We start from the raw sequence: 7984 nt of genomic DNA, 5'->3' as shown, positions 1-7984 counted from the left end.
TATAATGGGCTCTGGCGTGTCATTAATATTCAGCGCTTTCATTAGCCGGACGAAAATCCACGCTCAATCTACGTCGGCGGCAGAATCCAAAAGGCGTCTTTGCACACAACTGTATTGATGCTATAATTTGGACATCAACGTGTCTCTCGGCACAGTAAAATCAATTCGAACATAATTTATGTGCAGCCTGCCGTCCGACTTCCCACCGTCCGGCAGATCGACCGGCTAGGATAGCAGGTGGGATCATCTAGAACGCTGTAGAATTCCGATTCTATCCAATTTCGCGCGGCCAGTTCCCTGGCGGACCACTTCCAAAGGATGCAAATGAGTCAATCTAAATGCCGGTGTGATCCTTCTTGTTCAACTCATCGTTCGGCTGGCCGAACTGGCCGAACCGGTTTCCGCTAACGGCGGCCACTCGGGGTAAATTGTTTTTTGATTAATGATTTCTTGTTTTACCTGTTTAAACGGGTCCGATTAACATATAAGTTACGGCGATGGTACGTGCGCACACATGAAATCAATGTATATTTGGCAGTGACTCATGTCATCTCTTTAGTGCAATCCTGATGCTTTTTCTTGCTTATGATGCTTTTTTCATTTTTTTAAACACATTGTTAAACATTTCCTTTACCCTGACAGTTTACTTAATCGACGCAAGCGGTCATTTCTTATATTGTTTTCATCTTTTTGTATCCTCTCGTTGGCTCGTTACCGCTGGTTTAGTTTTTGTTGTTTTACAAGCTCTGGTCCGCGCCGCTCAAGAGGCGTTTGAAGTGAAGTTGACTTTTGACAGTGGCCTCCGGCGAAACGGCGCAAGACCCCTCGAATCCCGATCGTCCGTGTCGAACGCGCTACGTCCATCGCTGCAAAAAAAAAAAAAACAGCCGACCCGCGGTCATTTGTGACCCCAATGGGCGCAGCTTTCGCGAAAATGTGTGTAGCGTGGAGGGAAGCTGAGAAGAAAACAGGGCCAGGGGTTCGAAGAAAAACACCAGAATCGCACCAAAAAGCTTTGTAAACTTTGTTCGGCAATCGGCCAGGTGTCATCCGCCCGGGATCAGGGTAGGTTGCAGGTGCGTGTGGAGACTGCGACGGGGCCGCCGGGACCGGTTTCGATGCGCGCCTGTGGCCCGCTGGCCCGGCAGACAACTTGGCACCGGTTTCCCGATCGCTCGCCCGATCGAATCCAATCGTGCCCATAAATAGCGAAACGTCAAATCTGTATGCTAATCGAATGTTAATGAATGGCGAGGGGTTTAGTTTTATCAATGATACCCCGTGTGAGGTTGCTCGTATGTTTTCGTTCCTGGTTCCACCAGAAAATCAGTCCAAGGAAGTTCGAGGTATCGGAGCCGAACACTAGAATGACCGGGCCAGGCTTATCGACCAGTGGAATAGTTTAAAGGGGATTGTAATATATCGTGGAGAAGAATGCTTCAAACGATGTAAAGATGTGACTTTTATGGTATAATTTCAATTGGTCCATTGAGGAGAAAGTAGATGTACACAATTGAAACCTTGCTGAAAACGGTATATTTTTTCTGCAGCGTTATAACAATTCTATAACAACATCTTCCCTCTGCAGTATACGATGAAACGAGAAAGGATTACCAAACTCGGAAATTATTACATTGCATAAGAAAACCCTTTTTGATATTTTCTATCAAAATGAAACAGAAAATTGTAAAATGAAACAATATAAATCCATGAGATTTCTTTCAATAGATCAAGGGCTTCACTACTTTCTAGTAAACGGTCCTTGTTACTAGCACAACGATTCTCGATGGCATTTAACATGGCAGAAACATGAAGTCATGGGTCATTGCAGTAAATAGTTCATAATTTTTTTAAATAATTTATTCAAGCAAATTTTGTTTTAATAAAGTTTTGCTATGTCTTGTGTGACTGATACAATCCAAATCATAAAAACTTAAATACTCAGTGTAAACGCGAGTGATATATTATATTCAGAAGTTTTCGAGATATTAAAATCGAAAATTGCGTCGCGGTCAAAACGACCCCTGTTTGGATTCTAGTGTTAAAAGGATGTTGTAGAAGCAAACATTCAGAAAGGACTCTTGAGAAACATAACGTGATACATTTTCTACGCCAAAATGAGCATGAAATTCATTATTTATGATTGTTTTGTAATTTATTGATACTCTTGAGAAAAATAACGTGATACATTTTCTACGCCAAAATGAGCGTGAAATTCATTATTGATGATGGTTTGGTATTTATTTTTTGTTTGTTTAGTAACTTCAGTTTAGTAACCTTCAACTTCAGTTTGACTCGTTGCGATAAATCTGCGAGCGGTAAAATGATGGCCTTTCTAGTGTTAAGTTGTGCCCAGTATCAGTAAAATCGGGTTTAACTAGATATCGCCGGCGGATATCGGCACCACCCCAATCCTTTCCCTCTGCAGGGCACTCACCGTCACTGACGCTCAGCCGATCGCGTCATCCCGTCTGCCCTTTTTCGGAACTAATTGGCAGATTCCGCAGTTGATTGCTTTTCATGAGTCATAAAATCCTGGTGTGTTCGTGTCTAAATGTTACGCTGGTTACCTTAAAACTATAGTAAAAAAAATCCCCCATCTCCCCAAAACAACGCATATCAATTAGCCCCGAGGAATTTGATTAAAATTCCTTTGAACCATTTCACAGACGTCGTGGCACCACAATGTCCACCACGATCTCTGGCAAGCAGCACCGCCCCGCACCCATACTTCAGGGTGACCCGGGATCGTTGGCTTCCCAAATGGCGACTGTTGGTGACTGCTTGACCTCTAGTGTGCAGAAACATAACGCATGCAGTAAACATTGATCGCCACCATCCAGCAAGGGGATGACTCCGAAGCGTCTTTCTAACGTCAGCGGGGCACGCGTTTGACAGCTAATTGAAAAGGCGAAACCAGCGGGTTGGCTGCCCATAAAAACTATATCCTTGAACAAGATGCGTGTAGTGCTAGAGGACGCTGAGACAAAAATATAGAAAAGAAAACATAGTCAAAGGATCCCTCGATGAGCTACCTCGGAAGCCAATCATCCTTGAAGGAGCGTAATTTAGTTCGTCGTTTGTTGGGATAAAATGAAAAGGTTATAAAACTGTAATTGAGTACACAACCATGCGATTACCGTTACACGTTACGATTCTGTTGAAAACATATATTTATATCTTCACTGTAGAAGACTAGGAACGCATGACCGTTGACATTCGTTGCGCCAGCGGCGAAGCAAAAGGGTTTGGCACTCGTGGCGTTTTTTTTCTAAATCTAACTGCTAAAGGATAGTTCACCAGAATGGAAATTGTATAAAATTAAACTTAAATTGCACGTGCAGATACAGTGTACGATAATGATGCGACTCCCCTTGAAGGACACGTCTGATCAACAAGTTGATGTGGAATTGAAACGTACGCTATTCCGTGTGACATTAGGGCATTTCACAGCGGTGGTCTCTATAGTGGTGAAAAATAGACAATCGTCCCTTCTGGGAGGAATAATCCCAAGGTACAAAACTGGGTTACAAGCACGAAGATGTCATGACGTGTTTCACATTACGTACTATTTCTATCCAGCACACATACAAAAGTCTAAATTATAGGTTGTTTTCTTTTTGGAAGGATATGCGTACTTCGGTTCTATTGCATACTAACTAAAGCAACATTAGCTATAATGTGTAAAAAATATTCTTATTTAATATAAGCCCTTAGTAAAATTAATAACTCTGTATGCCAAAACATATCTTTCGAATTTTTCACTTCATTGTCTAAGCTACTAACAGAAGGATACAGTGTTAACAGATCGTTAAATCTCCACTTTGTTGTTACTAATAACGAGCGGCTTAAAATAAACCTTATCTGTGCCATCTTTTTACCATTTAGCTGCTTTGCTAATATTATATTAACACAATCACATGGATGCAGTATCGGTGCCGTGTGTAACGTGTTTTCCAAGAATAATGCTATTAATGTTTAGTTACATTCTTTCAAATTATGATTTTAAGTAATAAGTTGTAGCAAATACATTTTTTTAAATTCTACAGTTTTGATTAACCTTTGGTCGGTAAATAAAAATCCCGTTATTATTTAAAAATTGTCAAATAAAAATTATGGTTAACTTCGAAAAGCTAGTAGCTGCAAGCCCGGGGCTTTCCGATTGATACCGCGAATGTGCCTGGCATTCATTTCGTTTTCAACTCCTTCTTTTGAAGTTTCTTGTTTACCGGTTTCTTGTGTGCAAAATCTTTATATTGCCTTTTTTTATAACTCATGTTTTAGTTCGTCTTCTGTCTTTCTCGGTACTTCTCCAGCTCGCTTCCACTGTATTGAATCTCTTTCTTTTTTGTCGTTTTCGTTCGTTTATATTAGTTTCTCCCTTCTTTAGTTCTTTTTTAGATCTTTTCTCCCTGCATTTTGCTGCTGGCTGCTCTCTTACAATATCTCCATTTCATATCTCTTTGTCGATATCTCTTCCTCTCGCGTTCAACTTCGGCACGCGGAAGCGCACTCCCTCCCGCGTATCTAGCTGCGACGGGATTCGAAGGCTCCTTTCGGCAGATTGATACGGATGCTGTGAGTGTTCAAGCTCGCTCCGTTATCCTCCTCTATATAAATGAGAAAACAATTTTGCCGCCACAAGTATTTCACTGGTGCTCCTAACCGCAGCAGCGTTGCGGGACCTCAGCCTGATCGTTCGTCCGTCGAACATCGCATGGTCGCAGTTTTGGGTGGGATTTTATTCAAATTTTCAAAAGTGTGTCTCGTTTGGCTATTTCCTTCGTGTGCGGAGGTACGTTGTAGAGAGGTGCATTTATAAGGAAAACATTGTTCGCTCCTGCTCACCAGTGACCAGTGAAAACTCGTGCTTTTTTAACCATCGGCGCAACGTCAACGGTCCAGGAGCCGATCTTACCGAGAATTAGCAACATCATCAAGGTAAACAATATCATTGCAATGGCCAATTTCCGATACGTCCCGCGCGGACTTGTGTAAACTCTGATTTAATAACTTTCATACCGTGCTATTAGTTGCAAGCCAGTTTCGCGCGTTCAACCCTGGTATCGTACGATCGGAACCTTCAAACGTACAATTATCAGTTAAACTACTACTGGAGAGAACATTAGAGGTGCCATTGTGACATGGTGGTTGAAACTATTATTTCTGTCGCAATTTGTTTGTGATTGTACAGATAATAATCGAACAAACTCTCCTACTACCTTTTGAGCAACTTGCTCACAGCCACAAGTTAAACCCAGATAAGTAGATGGCGTTACTATTTGTTTCACGTGTGTTATTGAAACTTCGTGCTTTGAGTTTGGGTTTTCAGGTTGTACCTAGTTTTCCACAAGTTATGGGCAGTTTTGCTACAGTAATTTTACATATGATAATTCCAGAATAATTTTCTGTTATCTATGATTATTGAAATTGAATCAATGTAAGTGATAGGAGAAAGCATTTCAACAAGTGTAACGATAATACAATACAGATGTATCTTTCAAAGATTCTGTTACTGTTTCAAATCGGAATTGATGAACCGGCAAAGTAGAACAGATTCTTTGAAAGCTTACTAGTTCTTGGTTTTTTAATGGTTTGAGTGAAAAGATTTTATTTATTTTTACAATTTTTAACTTGATACTTTCTTTTGCTCAGTTTTTCCTATTACATAAGGTTCTCTCGTCTCGTCAACCAAGACGTAGCTGGATCTTCGCCATTGATTTCAGTAAGCTACAAATAGGATGTTAATTATTGTAACGGAAAGTTTTCGATTTCGCATCGACTAGGTAAACGGGAAACAACAATCCAATGTGCGCCAAGTATTTATCGGCGATGAATGGATAATAGATGGATGGATGAATAGATCGATCGTTGTTTGCCGTTGACAGGGGTTGGATTTCTATTGTCATGCATTAGTCGCGCTTCGCTCGAAGAACCTGTTGCCGTACCGCCGGCACTCTAGAACACGGCGTTCGACGGCAAATGCAACGTTTTCCGAATGAGCGACAAATCGACGGACCTGTTATTTGTGCCCTTTGTGGTCCTTCTATTATCGCTCCTTTTCTCGTCGGATTGGCAGGAGATACATCTTACGACTTGTAAAGACATAATCGAAGAAATGAATATTAGGTTTATTTTCCGACTACTCAAGACGTTAGCAGAGGAGAAATGCGCAGACAACCAGGAGAGCTTACGTCACGTGAAAACTATTGTTGCGAAAATTTGAACTATCTGTTACCGAAGCGTCAATGGAAATGAATGGCAAATGGCATGGATGTATCAATAATGTATTTGTATTTATTACTAACAAAATGTCTATGGAGCATAGCCTATCTTACTTTCTTATAGAAGAGTTTCTCTTCAATTATTGTTTGAAGTAGTCATTACTTGGCTGGAAATTTATTCATTTACTTGTATTAAAAAATTGAAACTTAAAAATGTTTCCATTGTGTGTCTGGGGTATTACACTATTGAATTTTACCATTTTTGAAATCAGTAAAAATGCAAGTTTAGTAGGACAGTTGAGTCTCCGTACAATTCATAAGACTCTGTAATATAATGGGATCTCTAAATTAAGCACTTACTTTACTTGATCGCTTAGAATTTTGTTTTTACATTGTAGAATATGTAAAGAAGGGTGATGATATAAACAAAATTGAGTTGATGATATCTGATAACAAAAAAATTAGCCACCCATAATTCTCCTTTGATGCACAACAGAAGGAAAAGTGTGCGTGATACAGTTGTATCTACGGCTTTAGAATCAATGCTTTTTAAGCCATTCAACACCATTATTTTGTAATAAAAGAGGAGAAGGAACCACTTCATAAAATGTACGGTTTAAAGTAGCAAATATGAGTTTTTCGTTTTTTGTTTTTAATTTTCACAGAATCATAACGTATCATTGGTGATCGGAAGTTATAAGGAAAAAAGGGAGGCATAAGGATGTGGCACATTTCAATCTTGAAAATAAGCTTTCTAGCATAGCTATATTTGATGCAAGCTGGATAGCCGAGCGATTCGATGTCTTACATTTTTGTCATAGGTATTGCCATTGTTTTTGTACGGAGGAGAAAAAGAGGAAGTCTGAGAAAATATTGAGCACTAAAATTGTGACCATTCAATTGAGTGAAGCCAAATACTACTAAAATTATACCCATATTGCGTTTTAACGATTGTTGAGCTAAGGGTAGGATGGAATCCCCTCTTACCCCTGCCCCTAGATGTATGAAATTATATCAAATTATGGCTACATATTTAAGTAGCATGTGCTCCAAATTTTGCAAAAATCCTTTTCATAACTGTTCACTGATTTTTTTTCTTCATTTCAAAGAGTAGGATTAACCTATGCTAATAGTATTTCCGTGTACCAATTTTTGTGAAAATCCGTTCAATAACCGTATAGCTATAATTGTTTTTCTTTAATTACACAGGGTAGATGCTCGGGAGGGTTAGGAAGGTATGGGGGTATTAACAAACAAAGTTCAGATCATTCATTCTTATAAAATTAACTACCTTCCAGCCAAGTTTAATGCAGATCGGCCCGGAAGATTTTGTGTGATGCGATTACATACATATATAGATACATATTTATATACGGAGAACGTTGACTTTTATATATATAGATGACAATATTGTCCCTTGAATTTGTAATCAAAATTACTTCTATACCGTGTTTGCGACAGACTTTTTGCTCACTGTTCTAAAACTGTTGCAGCATTGCTTCTATGTTCATGTACTAAATTGTACTAAAAGTGAGTTGCTTAACACGTTGCGTACCAAGCGTTTTATCACAATTTTTAGTACAATATTTTTAAATAAAATTTGTTCATAACATTTATTAAACCGACGGTTCTTGAAGGCTAAGCAAAAACTTAGCTTCCCTAATAACTTATTTTTAATATAACTATAAATTTTATGTTGCATTTGCATTAATTTATGGGTCAAAAACTTTTTAGAACAAGAACTGCTGTCACCCATATTT

The sequence above is a fragment of the Anopheles coustani genome, chromosome 2, assembly GCF_943734705.1.
Source record: "Anopheles coustani chromosome 2, idAnoCousDA_361_x.2, whole genome shotgun sequence".
Lineage (NCBI taxonomy): Eukaryota > Metazoa > Arthropoda > Insecta > Diptera > Culicidae > Anopheles > Anopheles coustani.
Note: the sequence above shows the minus strand (reverse complement) of the source record.